The sequence below is a fragment of the Adiantum capillus-veneris genome, chromosome 26 (genome assembly GCF_014529385.1).
Source record: "Adiantum capillus-veneris isolate H3 chromosome 26, ASM1452938v2, whole genome shotgun sequence".
Lineage (NCBI taxonomy): Eukaryota > Viridiplantae > Streptophyta > Polypodiopsida > Polypodiales > Pteridaceae > Adiantum > Adiantum capillus-veneris.
In genome coordinates this window covers 84,396,881-84,416,678 of record NC_140956.1, presented here as the reverse complement: position 1 = coordinate 84,416,678, position 19,798 = coordinate 84,396,881, and the positions used below count along the sequence as shown (strand labels likewise).

Sequence of the window (19,798 nt, the reverse complement as noted above, 5' to 3'; positions counted from 1 at the left end):
TCTTCCCCTAGTGGCGTATGGAAAACCTATTTTCTATGCTCGTGAACGCTTTCTTCAATGGCATATGAAGAACCTATTGTTTATGCTTGTGAACGTGTGGTGTAACCTTTTGGAAAGTGAGCTTCCTCATCTTGAAATCTTTTCGAGGGACTTGGTGCATTTTTCTCTCACTAAATACGAAAGCATCGCTATGGATTGTCCCAAGGATACCACAATGATATCCCATCTCACCGCCTTCATGGCTAAGGAAAACGCACTTTGCGACTATGGTTTGAGTTTTTTTTCAAGTTTCTTTAGAATATTCACAAAGGCTTAAAGGCTATGAAATCATCATAGAAAGGTGCACATCCACTCGAACCTTCTTCTAGAACACCACCATCCAGGTCTTCATTGTAAGGTCTGAGCTTTGTCCTAGAGTCACTAGTGTGAGTGAATGAGAGAAGAGTGGAATTATCCCAGATGTAATACTGCAAGGCCGTAGAGCTACTTAAAGCTCCTTTCATGAATAAACAAATCCATTCCAAATTTGCATTACATGTCTCTTGTTTATGGTAAGCTTGTGATGCAAACTACTCAAGATCGTGTTTATGAGTCCAAGTTAATCTCTCTTGGAACCTAGTTTGCTTGAGTAACAATCTAGCCTACACACACACACACACTTGTGTGAGCAATGTTTGTCTATCACCCACCTTAGCTAGCATGCTCCCATTCCCATCAAGTGGTATCAGAGCTATGGTGTACTAGCTAGGTATGTTATGCATTTGTGTTTTAGTAATTAGCATCTCCATTATAGGGATTGGTATTTCTTAATTATCGTTATGGTCCATTGGAATTCTCCATAACTAGTTGCATCTCTCACTAATTAAGCCTTAAGCTAGCTATGTGTGGGCACGTCCTTGACACACCCAAGAGGCCATTACCCTCCATGGTTAGGTAGACTTGATTATTAGGGAGAGGATTAGTATCCATTGTTGCATTTAAATCACATCTTGGTGTTGATTTTCTAGTTATTTGCATCTTCAATTAATCTATTCGATTTGAAAATCAGTGTGCATTTCTCACCTCATCCTAAAGTGCTCATTGCAAAATTTTCGTAGAGCCTTCAAGCTCTACAATCCGAGTTCGAGAGCTCCCTCAATCCTATCACCAATTTTTACTAAAATTAGGGGTGTGTGTGAGTTTTGTGTGTGCACCTCCCTGCCAAAGATGAGAATACGAGTTCTTTTTTTGGCATTCATTGCACAAGCAAGGCAAGTGGTGGTGTTGGCTTAGTGGGTTGACCCTCGTGGTGGGAGACAAGGTCTGATGCTCAAGTTGGGCAGTCCAAATTCGGGCAACGGGACCGGACCTGAAGTTTTCACTTAAATATGGTTTTGAAGATGGAGTAGGTTCGTAAGCAGCCCTTCCCGTAGAAAGCGTGCATCATCCCTGGTGCTCGTCGCTCGGACGCCACACGACCACTCTCAAAAGGCTTTAAAAGCCATTTTGGGTCCATAAGCAGGCGCTGCTGCGGCCTTGCTTGTCCACAATTGCCAAGCTTCAACCCCTCATAAGGGGCCCATTCCCGTGTTCTCATTCTTTGCTGACCGCCAAGAAGGCCAACCAAGGACTGTTTCCCACACTACTCATTAGAGAGCCAAGCCAACGAGCCAAAGGTGATTCACACACTCATTACAATTTGCTTCCTTGCTCATTAAGGCTTACAAGAGGCTATTCCTACCTCTGCGGAGCCATTTAATCCCGAGTCAAGGCACATTCAAAGCTTCAGAGTCAAAAGCAAAGCAAACGGATAAGGGAAATCTTTCTACCTCTCTCACTCTCATTATACAAAGAAATTAAAATCTTGTAACCCTACTGAAGCACAACTTCGCAATGCATGTATTTGACTCTCATTTATGTAGATGATGTTTTGTTTTTCGTGATTTTGTAAGGGGATAACACTTGCATTGGAGAGTCTCCAAATTTCTAAGACCTTTCCATGTGTGAGAACTTTGTGACAATGTGTATAAGAGACACCACACACTTGGGCTCTCGGAGTATTATCAAGATGGAAGAGGACACATTGGTTTTTTCCATAAGTTTTTTCATAGCATCTTTTAGCATATTGTTACATGTCATTATGACGCATGGAACACATGGAACATATTGTTGCATGACATTATGATGCATGGAACACAATAAAAGAGGAAAGAAGCATTTCTTCGAGGGAAGAGTACGAAGACAAAGACCATAACGCAATTGAAGACGACGAAGAAGAAGAAGGCAAAGGCAAGAAATCTATAAGAGGATCAATTCATGTGGTGGAGGACGAAGAAGAATATGGAGACCAAGGTGAGAACAACCCCGTCTACTACGATGACATACTATGAAGATTGTAACCCCTCAACTTCAACGGGAGGATTTTTTGTCATCCTGTGTGAATACCATTTTTTGTCCTCCTTTGTGGATATGTATTGACATCCTGTGTGGATATTGTGTCATCCTTAGTGGATATAAGAATCTTCACTGTATTGTCCTAGTCCAAATGCTAAGGGGAGGATTGTATGATATGAGCTTTGTCCTAGAGTCACTAGATTATGAGTGAATGAGAGAAGAGTGGAATTATCCCACATGTAATGGTGCAAGGCTGTAGAGCTACTTATAGCGCCTTTCATGAATAAACAAATCCATTCCAATTTTGCATCACATGTCTCTTGTTTATGTTGAGCTTGTGATGGGTTAGTAAACTACTCAAGATCGTGTTTATGAGTCCAAGTTAATCTATCTTGAAACCTAATTCGCTCGTGCAACAATCTAGCCTACACACACTTACTTGTGTGCACAATGTTTTTCTATCACCCACCTTAGCTAGCATGATCCCATTCCCATCATTGATTTCCTATTGATCACATGAATTGCAATTTTCATAGCTTTCCAAAACCATCTAAAACTTGAGCATGAGATAACAGATTGCAAGCTTTCTTTTGAATGTGCAATTCGTTCTCTAAACAAATCCACCTTTGGCAGGTGTATAAGGAATTGCAAGCTCTCCTTAATTTCTTGTGTATAACAAAAACATTAAATTTCATGGCGGGTATATTCCCCACCATTATGAGTCTCAAGTACTTAAGCTTCTTGTTCCTTTGAATCTAATTGTATCAAATCCACTTTGTAGTGATATGAAATGCATCATCCTTATGCTTTAATGTTTGAGAATTGTATCTTTGATACTGGATGCTCTTTTAAAGCACACTCTATCATCGTGCTGCAAATATGGAAATTTGTAGATTGCTACATAGTACAACAATAATGCTATAATAGCATAGTGTCCACCACAATAGCATTGCTTCTAAAGTGTGTAACCAAGGTAAGTTAGTCACAAATAATGTAGTGGAAAAAATCAAACATACATAAGCCAAGAGAGAATAAGCTTTGGCGAATGAATGACATCGATGTCATTACAATGTAGTTGTATGAATTTAGGAGGCAACAAATGCATACATAACTCAATGGGAGACTAGAATTAATCTCAAACCTTTGGATGCGAAATTTAAGCATAATAAAAATATTTACAACTATAAGATAGCCACACTTTTGCATCTCTTAAACATCAATTTATAAAGGCTCTCAAATATAGGTGGCTAGTGGCTAGGACTACAAATTTTTTGCACTATACGGTTTGCTTGCATAGCAGAACTTTTTGGATTATAATCAAGTGGTGATGATCTTGGTATGCTAAAAGTCCATATACAATGCTCCAACTTATTAGTTCATAAAAACTCAAAGATCGTCATTGATGGCATAGAATATATCTACAAAATTGGCTATTGTCAAGGTGCTGATTTGGAGGCCTTTAACCCATAGTTTAGGAAAGTTAATGAGTCATGTCCCATAGATTGAGGTACGAATGATTATTCATGTCTAAGAATGGTAGAATAACATGGAGAATACCTAAGATGGGTTACCGTGGTGGAAATCTACCATATGCTTTGGATGCTATGATGGTTGCCCTTATGTTGTATAACATATAGTTGACTGCTTATACTTGAAGTTTTGGTGGCCATTTGTTCATATATAAAGCAATGAATAGGATAAACTTCTACTCCAAGAACCTTCTCCTTTGGAGGCATGATAATATATAAACCCATGAGAAGTAACAAAGGAATCTATCTTCTTGTAACATGCTCTTTGTGCTTGTTTGAGATGATACAATGCATTCTTCAAATTACAAACCTTGTGTAGGTGAGTAGAGTCCACATAGCCTTGGGATTGAGTCATGTATACTTCTTCTTGAAAATTTCCATTGGGAAATGCATTCTTCACATCCATTTGATGAAGCCGTTATCCATATTGAGTAGTTAGAGATATGACTAGTTGGACTATTGTCATCCTATCAAAAAAAGAAAATGCTTCATCATAGTCCTCTCCATATTATCGAGAAAATCCCTTTACACATACCCTTGCCCTTTCTCTGTGCTTGTAAATGGAACCATTTGAATTGAGCTAGACACTATAGACTCGTTTGCTTCTTATAGCCTTCTTTCCTTTCAATGGGCTTTTGATATATTTGTAAGCTCCCGTGTAACATTCTTGAGAAGAGAATTTTGCTCCTTATCCATGACTAAAATCCATTTCTCCTTTGTAGATGCTTCTTCATATCTTTGAGGTTCACAACGTGAGAGACTTTAGGCATAAAGGTTGAGTGTTGAGCTAAAAAATTTGTTGAATACCTTAGTATTTGAGGTGTTAACTTTACCCTTGTAAATCTCCTTGGCTTGGGTGGTAAATCTCCTTGAGTTAGGCTATGGTCCATGTATGGAATAACACTTCTTTGATACAATATAGGACCCAAACCAAGGATGCTATATCGAGAACGACAAAGAGAAATTCATTACTCTTAGAGAGAGGAATGGAAAGTGATTCAAGCTAAAAATGCATGCATCTCATCTTTCTAACTTCTCATCTTATACTTCATTAGACTCTCGCACTCTTTTGTGTAAGAGGCTAGGTTAGATTTAACCATCAAAGCATAAAGCCCTTGAAGAGGGAAGGTATTATGAGAGGCTTATCTCCACAATGAGTAAGAGCACAAGAACCATCAAAGCTCATACATTCAGGGTGGTCAAATTCAAGTTACATCTCTTGGAGGAGCACGTTAATTCATCACATTTGTAAATTGCATGTCAAGAAAGTTATGGGTCTACTTTCTAGAGCAAAAAAGGTGGGTCTAGAAAGTTATGCGTCTAATTTCTAGAGAAAAAATGATGCATTTTCTTACTTCAAGAAATTCAAAGAGAACGTGGAACCTACATCAAAACCCTTCTAGATCAAATCAAGGGGGGTGGTGGTGGTGTGTGGTAGTCCAAGTCAAAAGTTACTGAAGAATTTTGTTGGTGATAAGAGTATATAATCAACCATGAAAGTAATCGAACAGGTGCTACATAATAGCAAGACTGTGGTATATTTCACACAAAGCCTCCTATATTACAAATAGACTCTACTACACTTCTTACAAAGCTGAAGTTCACTTCATAATGTTTCTCTACAATTTGACTAGCTAAAATTGAATTCTTTGCCATATCTGGTACAAATAGAGCATGGTACAAGTACTTGACTTTACCTTTTGACATTGCAATGGAAATAGTGCCTTTGCCTTGTATTAACTCTTGAAAATCATCATCTTTAATAAATTTTCCTTCTTCTTGAGTAGGCTATATTGATTTAACCCACTGATAGTGAAGATGCATATGATTAGATGCTTTTGAGTCAAGACATATTTCATCTTTTAACTCTTCTTAATGTTGAGCCATGTAAGTTGAAAAAGCTTCTTCATGTTGACTTGGAATTGAAGATCCATATATGTATATACACACAAAATTGTTGGTAGGTCCCTTCATTGACGAGTCCTTGTGTTGGTTTCCATCTGCTTCCTACATTCTCTTTCCCATTGCCACAACAATTGTAATTGGGTCTTCTTCCAATACCTCTTCCTCTTGGTCATGTATAGTTTCTTTCTCCTCTTTGAAATTGTTGTTGTGGTTCGTGATTTTGGGCTGGTTATGTTCATGAGTTTTTGTGATAATTCCTCTTCCATGTGTTCCTCTTCTAGAGTTGAATCTTCCTCTTCTATGCATTCCATGATTTCCTTAGAAAATGTCTCTTCTTCTTAGGATAGGAGTGAATGTAAGGGAAACCTCTCTCTTGATACAAGATAAGAGACAATGTGGCTCAAATTGTGTTGACATCTTCTCCCATAGATGCGAGCTCATCTTGCATACTTTTACTAGGGCTTTTAGGAGTGTGATTTAGCTTAGATCTCATATGCATTACATGGATGGTGCTTTTTCCTTCAAACCATTTGGAAAGGATGTTAGTAGGTTCTTTGGTTGACATAACACATCCTATGTGTCCAACCAAGTTGTCTTTGGTATTGATTTTGATCAAACCTTGAGCTTAAATTTACCTTCTATCCAAAGCATTCTTTGATATCATCCATGTATTTGTCTTTGTTCTTCATCAGTTATAGACTTCCACTTATAAAATAGGAGTTCCTACCTCTATTATCAAATCAAGGTATGCAAAAGGACAAAGAATCGCTAATGGCAATGATTAACATGTCCCATGATGAATGTAGAGAGCATACAAATATTATATCATAGATTGCCACAATTAAAGTGAGATTTTGAGCCTACAACTAGCTTAAATAATTTTTAACTAATTCAAATGCAAGGCTGTAGTGCTACCTTATGTCATTGTCCTTTCACTTATTAAAAACCATAAACTTACCCTTTAATTTAATTAGCTCGGGTGCAAGACCTTTGCACAAACCTTGGAGGCTTTATGAAGCTGACCCGGGCTACAATTTACCTGCTAATTTAGGACTTGCTAAATTAAGATGGACTTGGGTACTTCATCTCTTGTGTGAAACCTTAGCGCAATGCGTTAGAGGTTCCACCAAGCTACTCCCAAAACATGCTAAATTTAGACATGCTAAAATTTATCCTAAGGCTTCCCAGACTTCTTGGAGTCTAAAGTTTTATTTTAATGACTTGAACTTAGCACAACTATTTTTTGTTTTTAAACTCCTATAATTTCTCTAGGTCATCTCCTTTGTCCTATACCTTTGATCGAGGCTTCTTAGGATATGTTTATCCTTCCTTAATGTGTACGTATGACTGAGATAACTAAATAGCAATTACCCTTGCTCTTTTATGGACCTCCCCTTTTGTTTCCAAGCCTTTGACTAGGCTGGTCCATAAGCACTTCAATTAACGTTACTTGTTCTCTTTTATTTCCCCCGAACATAAATGGGCAATTTAAGATAGAAAATACTTTTAGAAGGTTAGAAACTAATTTTCATGAAATTATCTCTCCCGTGAAGTCATATTCATCTTTGACTATCATAAGGAGATTCTGCAGATCATTTAGAGGGCCTTGTAAGAATTATATTTCTCTTTCTAGAAAATCTTGATAAAAGGTACACACATTTATTGAATACATCCAAAAGGACAAGTAGACACTTTGAGAAGTGAATTTGACATCGTGTAGTTTTTAAATTTCAAAAAGCTAGTGATGTTAGCATGAAATCGTAGAACAATTAGCATGAAATCATAGAACTGTTATTTAGAGCTGGAATTGATGGTTCTAAAATCACTAGTGCGTTTGGAATGTCTAAAAATATAAGAAACGACTATCTACTTGCCGCAATCAGACACTTGAAAAGGTAAAAAAGGCCAAAAAATGCCTCTAAGTGGGCTTCCTCCTCATGGCGCGCAGAGGGATTTTGGCTAAGGGCCAAAATGCCTCTCCGCACCATGAGGAGAAAGTCCTCCTAGAGGCTCAACTAGAGAGGTTAAAAAGGCCAAAAAATGTCTCAATTCAACTCACGAGACGTCAGAAAGGTCCAAAAATGGCTCCAAGGGGCCTTTTTCTGAACAACACGCGGAGGGCTTTTGGCCCTCACCCACCAAAAGCCCTCCGTGCATGCACCATTAGGAGAAAGCTCCCTTGAAGGCATTTTTGGACCTTTTTGACCTTTTCTAAGTCCGTGATTGCGGTAAGTACAAACAATTGTTTCTTGGGTTTTTGGGCTTTTCAAATGCAACGGTAGTGTTAGAATTATTAAATACCAACTCCAAATGCTGATTCTATGGTTCTAAACAAACTAATCTATGATGTATGTCAAGTGATCGACATCTATCGAGCATATATCGTATGAAAAAGACACTTGCATTAAATGAACAAGTGAGCATTCTAAAAAAGTACTTTTATATTGAATGAGGACTCCTTTCTCCAAAATCTTCTAATGGGAGTAGTGAAAATTGTACTCCACTTGGCGCTTGGAAGGCTTTGGGTAGAGGACTCCTTTTTACCCATCAACATTCTTCCATAGTGGTGGTGACTAACTCCACTTGGTGCTTGGAAGGCTTAGCTATTTCAAGCATGTCTTTACTTAGCCCTAATCATATTTCATAATAGATTAGCAAGGTCTACTAGGTGCTTGAGAGACTAAGCTGCCACAAGCTTGATTCACGGTATGCATACACTTAAAACTTATAAACATTTAAAAGAAATCTTAGAGTAAAAACAAGACCAAATTCTTTATAAACCATACTTGTTCATACCTGATTGTTACCTTTTGATAGGAGTCATCGTAAGTATTAACAAGGTTTACATTATCCTTTAGCTAGATGTCTTGCATCAACTTGCATCTTCAAACGGATAGTTCTGAAATTTGACAAGATATCATCGGATAATCTTACCACTTCTTAGAACCTTGTCCTCATGTCATAGAATTCTTACCTTTTGATAGGAGTCATTGTAAGTATTTACAAGGTTTACATTATCCTTTAGCTAGATGTATCGCATCAACCTTGCATCTTCAAAGGATAGTTTTGAAATTTGAGAAGATATCATCAAATAATCTTACCACTTTATAAAACCTTGTCCTCATGTCATAGAATTCTCTCTGGCTGCAAGATCTCTTCTTGGCCTTCAAACTCCGGTGGCTCTTCAATTATTGGTTCTTGGGGTGGCTCACACTTATAAGGTTTCAAGAGACTCACATGAAAGGCATTATGAATTGGCCAGGTACTTGGTACCCTCAATTTGTAAGTTGATTCATTGATGAGCTTAAGAATTTGAAATGGGCTACAATATCTTTTTGCTGACAGAGCAAAATATTTTTGGTGACCCATTTGGGTGTCCCCATGTTTGCTTGTCCATAGTATGGCTTAGGGGTGCTCTTGGAAACTTGAGCAATACCCAATCATTTTCTTTGAAGGTCAAGGATCGTCTATACTTATCATAGTAGCAAAACTTTTTCTTTATTTCATGATGGATATAGTTTCCTTAATCTTGTGAAAGGATTCTTTAAGGTCTCCACTGTAATCACCAATAATAAATTACTCTTCCCAAGTTTCTTGACTATCAATGGGAGAATGGGTCTTCCTTCAATTACCTCAAAGGGTGCCTTTCTTGTAGAAGTATGGACAATGTTATTGTATACATACTCTACTAAGGTTAAGTATTTTTCCCATTGCCTCTTTGATCTACTTCTGTAACATAGACTTCAAGTATATAAAAAATAGTTGAATTTTCTATCTCACTTTGGCCATCAGTTTGTGGATGATAGGCCAAGGAGAAATTCAACTTAGTACCCACATTCTCAAAAAGACCCTTATAAAAATTGCTAGTCATTCTTGGCAAATACTATAGATGTTGGTAAGCTGTGATGCTTAAAGACCTATCATTCTGTCGGGGATACTATAGATGTTGGTAAGCCGTGATACTTAAAGACCTGTGAGATAAAGAGGGTTCCCATATGGTGTTCTCTAATAGTCTTCTTGTTGCTTGATAAACCGGTCTACTATTGTCCATATTCTTGTATTTCCATGAATATATTTTGGCAATCCAAAGATGAAATCCATGGATATACTTTCTCATGGGGAATCATGTATAGGCAATGGCTGAAGCAAGCCAGGCTACTTCCCTCTATCATAATTTTGACATACAATGCATATGGCAACATACTCCGGTATGTCTGTCTTCATTATTGGCCAATAAAAGTACATCTCCAATCCCTTGAGAGTAGATTGAATCCCTCTATTTCTCGCATAAGGTGGAACACGATATTTGTACATAACCTTTTCACGTAAGTTATGTGTAATGCTTAACCTATTTCCATAGAGAATATAACCATCTTGCACATTGTATGGTTCCTCTTTCTTCCCTAATGCAATAGATGACATTACATCTTTGAAGTCTGGATCCATAGCATACTCATCTCTCATAGAGGATAGATCATTGTGAGTAGCTATTGATACAACATTTACCCTTGGTCTCCATGAAAGAGCATCGGTCACTTGGTTGTGCTTACCATCTATACGAGCAATATGAAAGTTAAATTGTGAAAGAGTGTTTTCCCACTTCATTTGTTATTATCACTTAATTTAGTTTGTGTCAAAAAGTACTTCAAAATTTGGTGGTCTATGCACAAAACAAAGCATTTATAGTATGTACATATTCCTATAAAGCTTCTCAATTCATGTAGATTCATTGGTATAGGCCATCCTTTTATTATCTCCAACTTTTCAGGGTCCATTCGGATCCTTGCTTGGGAGATAATATGACCTAGATATTGAATATCCTTAAAAAAAACTCAATTTTGTTTTGATTAATTAAAGCTTATTGTCTCTCAAAACTTGAAATCTTACCTGAATACAGTGTTGCTTATGTCAATAGACTTCGAATAGATGATAATGTCGTTGAAGAACACTCTTGTGAAGCTTCGATGAGGTCTGAAGAGCCTCTCCATCACTTGATTAAAGGTAGCTGGCGTATTGGTAAGTCCAAAACAAAGTACCAAGAATTCATATAGAACAAAATTTGTGCGAAAGGCCGTTTTATGAACATCTTCAAGCATAATGATTATCTGATGAGTATCTGCTGATAACCACTTTTGAAATCTGTTCTACTAAAGTAGGTAGACCCTTGTAGCTTATCAAATAGATCTTCTATCCTAGGAGCATGAAATCTATTCTCTATGGTTATCCAATTAAGTGCCCAATAGTCCACACACATTCTATAAGTACCATATTATTTTATACTAGTAGAGCTGGTGAACAAAATGGAGATGAATTAGGCGTGACCATCCCTTTTTCTACAAGCTCATTCACTTGCCTCATAATCTTTTCTTGCTATAAGGAGGTCTATTAGGAGGTGAATGATCATCTTGTCCCTTTTGGGAGGTAGCTCCTTGGAAATGTCATCAGTAAAAACACATCTCGAAACTCATTTAGGAAACTAGAGAATTTTAACCTCTTCAATTTCATTTTTGACTTCATTAGAAAGACATGCATTTTCCTAGACTCTTTGACAAAAACCATGTCATAAGAAAGAGAGATTTCCATTACTTTGTTTTAAGTTTAAGTTTGTACAAGTGGTATAGTATTGCCTGCACTATTTATATCAAGTGCAACATCCATGCCTCTATAGAAAAAGAGGACTTTATTTTAGGGAAACTTCATAGTGGTAGCCATGCTATCAAACCATGGTGCCCTTGGGATAATATCTTCATGCTTGAGTGGATAGATGAAGAAATTTTCTTTGTCAACATAGCTCTGCACATGGAGCCTTAGCTTCCCAATCAATGGAGTGACTAAGGCCTCTTTCCCTTTGAAAGATCCATTTGCCTTTACCACATCTCCCATCTCAAATTCATAAATTCCTAGCTTAATAGCGAGCTCAATAGAAATAAAGTTGTGGGTAGAGCCAATATCAAACAATATGAAAGCATCATGCTCTCTTAATTTTCCCCAAGCATAAGAGAGTGGTTCTCCTTTGCAATGGCCTCCCTCTTTGAAAGCTTTTACCATGGTGGCTCTAGGAGGGTGTTATGTTAACTTCTCTTGTGACATGTTCGAGAAACATGACCTTGCTCCCTACATTTAAAACATTTTTTATCCGTACGATAACGCTCAACCTCTTAGGGGAAAATTTTGTTTTTACCTTTGTAGCCTTTCTCCTTCGCCTTTCCTTTATTGTCGCTGTTGTTGTTGTTAGCCTTGTGAGAATTTTGTGTCATTATTCTTCCCCTTTGGCTCAGTTGGTTCCTTAGCTTCGGTTGGGTTAGAGCCCTTCTTACTCCCTTGTTGGAAATGAATCCTCGAGGTGACCATAGTGTGATGTATGACCCCAAGATAGTTTTAGGTCTTTGTGAGTTGACATACTCATCTCCTCAAATAAACCAGCACAAAATTGTTGCTTTTGTTCTACTAAGTCTATCTTCTTGTTTGTAGACAATGGATTTGAGATGTAATTCCCAAAATTTATGCACATAATTTTTAATAGACTCAAATGGGGCCATCCTCAAGCTTCACCATTCCATATGGTAACAACTGCTTGATGACTTCCTCTTTTTTTTGGGAGGACTAGGTGATTGCCGTGCCTGCCATCTTCTTGGGGCGGCAACATCACTTTTAGAGGGGTGTAGCTTTTATACCTCTCCCTTGAAAGTTCAAGATGTACTTCTTCTTCTTGGATAGTTTTTCTTGGAGTTCCTTCCGGTATTTTCTCTCCATTACCCAAAGCAATTCCTCTTTTGAAGGTGTCACTAGGGAGAATCATAGGAACTCTCTCTTCTTGGGCACTTGGGGGAACTTGAAGGGCTCAAATTTGGCTTTGAACTTTTGCTTTTGCAAAATAGGGTTTTCTATTGATTCTTGTAAGTTGTAACAAGATAGTTGACAACTCTGCAACCATCATCAAATGTTATACCGTGAGCCAAATCTAAGGTGGTGAATATTAATTACATTCTCTTGATTATGTTGTGCCATGATTAATTTTCCTTGTATGTGAATGCTAGCTCTTTCATTGGCACTTACAAAACTTTGGTTGCTACTCCTCTTAACCCTTAAAACTTAGCACACAAGTAGCTATACCCATGGTTTAGAATATTGTCAAGTGCAAAGAGTATTGGAGTGGTTCTTATCAAGAGGCTAATAGCTCAATAGTGATTAATCCATATGGAAGTCTCAGAAGACTTCATTATTGAAACCATAGTTCCCAATGGTGTCCCTCGTACCTTGTAAACAAGCATGCCAATCGAGATAATATGTCCCTATTCCAATTACTCTATTGCAATGAACAACTCCAAAATTTCATAGACTACTCAAGGACCTCTCTTCTTAGGCAAGAAAAGAGAAACCTCAACTTTGATACCAATGTCAGAGAAGCTAATACTTACTTTAGATTCAACAAAATTCTAACGTACAAAAGGAGAGAGTTTTCCTTGAGAGAATTCTTTAGAGGAGACTAGAGGTTGTACCGGGCTGATTTCTTTATGAATTTACACATTAGAACACTACAATCATGCACATAATTCAAAGAGAGTACCACAATTAAAATTGACAACTTAATGAGGACCAGATTTTCTTGGAGCCGGTCCCCTCCAAAAAGTCTTTGTATTATAATTCTCTCTCAAAGAGAGCTTTGATTACAACCCAACTTGTGCTTTTGTGGATCTTTCCTCGAACCAAGAAGATAGTGTTTTTCAAGATTCCATGGTGTAACCCTCCTTTCCATGCCCTAAACACCCCAACGAGGAGAAAGAACTGCAGGGTAAGAGGTAGATGAGGGTGAAAGTACTTGTCAAGCAAGAGAATTTTTACTTCGTATAAGCTTACTCCATGGGAAAGCTCTTATCATAGCTTAAAATAATAGAATAGTAGAGATGATGAACAAGGAGGATATCTTTCACTTGCTTGGATTTGTATTCTTTGACAAGCTCTTGAGCATAGAGTTTATCTTTAGAGCTCCTATGAGAGTATGAGAGAGAGAGAGAGAGAGAGAGAGAGAGAGAGAGAGAGAGAGAGAGAATTTTCTTGGCCACTCTTGGCACCTTCAATTGTGTGAATGAGGGAGAAGGGAGCAAAGATTCCAATGAGACCTTGCTTTTATCTCATGCAAAACTTGCAACTAGTCTTCAAATGGAATTCACACAACTTGACCAATGAGAAGTGAACACTCAAAATGAAAATCACGCAAGCTCATACACTTTTCCATGCTTGCTAGAAAAACTTTTCCCCTCCTTTCTTGGACTCTTTTTGGCAGTTGTCTTTAGCACATGCTTTAGTGAGGTCACAAAAGGAATGTCTATTGCTTTTGAGTTCTCATCATTCTCTTAATCTTCAACCATGAAATCGTGATTGTAGCTACATAGGTGCCCTCTTGTTGCTTTGGAAAATAGTATGAACCTTGCTTGGCTAGCCCTTGCTGGACATATCTTATTGTAGGTGCATTCAAAGAGGATTTATTTGGCAAGTAGCCCTCACTTAACCTTTGCTGCTATTGGGCCGGGTCTTCCTTCTCATAGCCACATGTCTTGCAATCAATGTTGTTGGGATCCAAGTGATGACATCCAAAACTAGAAAGCTATGGGATTCTAAAAAAAATTAAGGATTGGGAGTTTTCTTGGTCCACTATCCCACATTCCTTCCTTGCTCCCATGTTGTAATCACAAAACCATAAAGCAAAGATATAATTCCCTTTTGGGATTCTACTTTACAATGTGTGAGATTGGAATTCTGTGTGTGATTTTCTTAAGGAAAACTCTCTAAAAATTCTTATGTTGGGAGGCAAGGTCAAACCTCTGCTTGACATTGAAGGCAAAGAGTTGCATTTGGCTGAAGGTGCTGGTGTGAGCAGGTGGGTCAATGGGAGCAATGAGGAATCGTTTATAGTTGTGTGGCTACAATATTTCTCTCCTCACACCAGATTTTGGTGACCTAATACACCTTCTCCATGCTAGCTAGCATCTTTGAGGCCCATAGCAATGGATTCAAATGGCCTTGTCTTTGACACACAAACATGACCGCATACAACTGCAGCTTTGTATTCATCTTTCTGCACTAGAATGGACACATTGGCCTATTAAGTCGGTGGGCTTGCTTTATCTTCATCTTTTGCTAGAATGGACACACTTGCCAATTATCTCCACTTTAAAAATTTTAGAACACACACAAAATTGACAATTGCCTCGGGTAAGCATGCTACTACACACACACACACACACACACACACACACACACACACACACACACACACACACACACACACACACACACACACACACACACACACACACACACACACACACACACACACACACACACACACACACACACACACACACACACACACCTGCACACACACGTACGCACGCACGCACGAGAACGCGCGCGCACACACACACACACACACACACACACACACACACACACACACACAGAGCTTTGCACTTCAAAGTTGGAGCATTGGAGGCTCATACATGTTGTTCATGTCTCTTTGGCTAGGTTGGGTAGCTACAAAACCCCTTTGCCTTCCTACCCCAGGTAGGCTCTCAAAGTAATTGCACCATCTCATATGCTTGCACTTAGACAACACTCTAGAAGGCTACCAATGAGATAATTAGAGAGGCTGATGTATTCTTTAACTCAAAAATCTGGTGGTCACTGGAGAGCTGCTCCACCATCTTTGGCTTCTTGCACTTCGGGACCTCCTTGCAATCCTGTGCCAAAGTAGGATAGAGTGTATTGAATGAGCTTAGAGGTCAACCAAGGAGTCTCTCTCTCTCTCTCTCTCTCTCTCTCTCATTGTTTTCTTGCCAAGAAGCTCTAGGATGATGGGGATGATTGCACCTTATAGGCATGTGGTATTATGCAAAACGCTGATGCTACTTTGCGCTCTTTGCTTGAGTCTCCTTGACTTGCTGCTCTTGGCAAAGCTTTTATTATGCAGACAATACTTTATATATATATATATATATATATATAATATAAATAAAACACACATATTGGATAACTGTTTATTTGAGAGCAATCTACAAAGATAATCATCTTTCAATTTGAAAAATTGAAAAGAAATATCTAAAATTAAAAAATTGGAAAGAAATAATCCAAAATCAAGTAGGGAAACTTTTTATACTCAATGTCAAATTGCTATTTTGAGAATATCAAGTTTGACTTTGACATTGGCTCTCTCTTCTATGTGGAAGGCGGTGCCTCTGCAAATCTCTCTCTCTCTCTCTCAGTGATGCATTGGGGCAAAGCTCTCTCTCCTTTCTATTTGTCATGGACACACACACACACACACACACACACACACACACACACACACACACACACACACACACACACACACACACACACACACACACACACACACACACACACACAAACATTATCTACAGGATAGAGAGTGCTAGATCTCTCCTCTAGGATGGGGGAGGGCCACACACACACACACATACACACACACACACACACACACACACACACACACATCTACATGGGCATACCCACTGCTGGATAAACGGTTCACATACACACACCCACACAATCTTCTCTCTCATTGTAAATTGGAGTACTGGTTGCTCATATCTATTGAGAGCTGCTTGACACGACACATTTAAGCATACCCCATCCAACATACTGGTAAAAAATCTCACATAAAAGGATTTGAATCTTGCCTTTACCTAGGCATATAAGTGGACACAATTGCTAGTAAACAACTCCCCTCCTCTTGAAATGTGTACCTACACAAGGCTTAACATACACGCCCTTTGTGGAATAACGGTATTTCTCCGCACTCGGGTTTTTTTACAGTAGTGTACGACTATGAAATGCCGGCTTACACACGTTACCTTTACCTTCAATAATAAATTGATGCCAATTTTCTCTATGTAACATTTTAAGCATGCTACCTACCTAGGTATATCTAGAAACATGTTACTTACTTATATAAGTTGTCTTTGACTTTTAGTATCTTGGCTTCTATGCCTAATATGGATAATGCCATTGAAAATCAAATGTAGCTGATAGTAACATTACATATCTATATCTGGGCACTCATAAAGGAATCCAGGTGTGCACCATATGTGAGGCATGCCACTTGCAATTAAATGGCTCAGTATGAAGCCTTTATACATGGTCAAGCCCGATTCATGCTGATCTATATGCGGTTCTCGCTACCATTGCTCTACACGTCGGGCTGCTTTCCTCATATGCTTTGCTTTACGCACGAGCATTACACGCATGCGCACGCGTGTGCACACACACACACACACCACACACACACACACACACACACACACACACACACACACACACACACACACACACACACACACACACACACACACACACACCCACCCTTATGTAAGCTTCACACCCTTTCTCGAGTGCATTCATGGCATGCCGCAAAGGTCTTGAATCATCTTGGGCTTGCTCGCAAGAGATACCCCTCTGCTAGCGCATAAAGATGTAGTCCTCCAGTTCTGTGTACCCTATCAACACACCACACGAACATGCAATGAGGTTCTTGCATGAAGGAGGACCAATGAACTCTCACCCTCTCTCTATGTGTGTCCTTTGCCCTTGGCTTGAAAAGATCGGCTCTCTCAATGGTCAGGCATGAACTGAAACAATTGGCTCTCTATCTACCATAAGGGCAATATGCAACAACCACCTACACAGATAGGAGGAAACCACGAAGCCACTGAAGCTCACTACTTTGGAAATCGACTCGCAATGGAGACATTCATACACATCTGGTATACACACAACATCAGGTAGGTGATTTTCACTTGCTTAGAATGGTTCTGGTGAATTGTTACTATCAACAAAATGAAGTAGGAAAATATGTATAATTTACTTGAATATAATTTAATGTGCACATTTGCATATGAAAACTTAAACATGATAGCTCCTGATATATATAGAATATTACCACCATTTGGTTTTTGTTTTACAATTGAAAAGCAGGATAAACAAGTTTTGTTAAGGACCTTTTTTGAATGAGGATTTATGCATCTTGTTTGAAGCTTATTTAAATCTAGATTGGTTTCCTAAATAATAAGTTTTAGTACTCATTACTGATTAAATAGAACAAGCAGATTGACGATGTAGTATCCAAGTTAATCGGACTGATAGTATGGAACTCATGGGTTCAATTTGAGCAAGGGAATACAAATTTTGAGCTTTATGACTTTTAAAGCATTTTGGTACGGTGGTTTTGAATATGGAATGTAGATGTTGAGTCAGATGATACTTGACTTTAATCCTCTTGTGAGGGTCTCTAAGTGAGATGGCATAAATTTTTGGAGTTTTTTGAAATGTATTCAAAATATAGGGGAGATGCTGTCAAAATTTTGCTAAATCCAAGTAAAAAATGAATGTCAACTACTAGGACATATGCTTAGCTAACATATGAGTAGATGATTATATTTTAGTAGACTTCTCTTTTTGGTATGCCTGACATGCTGATATTTTTTGAAATTCATTTGTCACATTACTAATTTTTGCCATGTTTCTACTTCACGAGTAGCTTAGATGATGATCTATTCAACAAAGAAAGACTTGAGAATGATCTTATCTTTATATCTTAAAGGATAAGTTACTATCCCAGGTAAGGGATAGTAATTACTTCTATGGTATAGACATTTCATTCATATTCTTGCATGGTGATTGACAGTACATAAGCTGAAAAACCGTTGATACTGGTGGGTTTGTGAGGACTATTGATTCTCATTCATGATTGACCATATATGATATGATGGAATGTTAGAAAAGAGTTTCTTGCAAAGTATATTAGTCTCTAATCCGTTTTGAGGATGCTACCATATTTTTGAGCTAGTAACATATGATATACTGCTAGTTTGTGATACAGAGATATATTTTAGTTACTGAAGCCGTAAACCTCCTGTGGAGGATCTCGTTGGGAGATGGCATAAATTGATTTTGTTGAAATACTACTCAAATTACAAAGGAGGTGCTGTCCAATTTTGGCCAGGTGTTCTACATTGATCTTTAACCCAAAAGTACATAGGTATTTGCATCATATATGGTAATCGACACTAGTAGTTTTTTGAGAGAACTCAGTGAATATTGGGATACACATGATCTACATTCAGAGGTTATCTTACTTAAAATATTAACTTAATAGTCAATCCTAAGGGTAAGTTGTAAACTAGGTCTAGAGGTGTGACATGGATGGCAACTGGATCCAATGTTGACACCTGCAAAATGCACAAACATAACCAGTGTTAGGAAATAAGACGTAGCTAAATAGATAATTGAGTAGATTACTTAATGGAGAGAGATAGATTTACATACACGAGATTATAGAGTAGAGAGAGAGAGAGAGAGAGAGAGAGAGAGAGAGAGAGAGAGTACACACGATATACGTGGTTCACCCAATGTGGGCTACGTCTACGGGAAAGCAGCCACTCAATGGCTTTAGTACTTCAAAACAAGAAGTAGTTTACAAAGGGAATATACCCTTAATGGAGCTCCCGACTTGCTTCACTCTCACCACCTCACACTCACCTTGTTGCATCAACTTCACACACTATGAAATGTGTGTAGAAATGGCCTCCTTTTATAGGCCAAAAGGGCTGCCCTCTCTTATGAGAGGCAGCTATATGTAGCCGCCCTTGTGTGAATAAGTCCAAATCGGACCCTCCAATCCACCCATATGTGGCCACCCTTGAGAAGACAAGTCCGCTTTTGAATTCGGCCACCGGCCATTGACTTCCGACCACCGGCCACTGGCCAACCGACGGTTGTTTTCTGACCACTTTCCGGCCGTCGTCCGGCCATAATATTCCGACGAGGGAAAAAAAAAATCTCGGGGGCGGGCCCCTAAAGTTGCCCCTGGTTTTTGACTGTGAAAATTTTGGTTTCCGGTGAGTGATTTACCTTCACGCACGATGGCTTCTCCTCATAATGGGGACCTTATAAATGTGCGCTTTTACCACAGA

At 38.5% G+C, this 19,798-nt stretch overlaps 1 pseudogene; it reads right to left on the bottom strand.

The window, feature by feature from the left end:
- Positions 1 to 1,357: 1,357 nt before the first annotated feature.
- LOC147423754 (uncharacterized) lies at positions 1,358 to 17,228 on the bottom strand (annotated as a pseudogene).
- Positions 17,229 to 19,798: the final 2,570 nt, after the last annotated feature.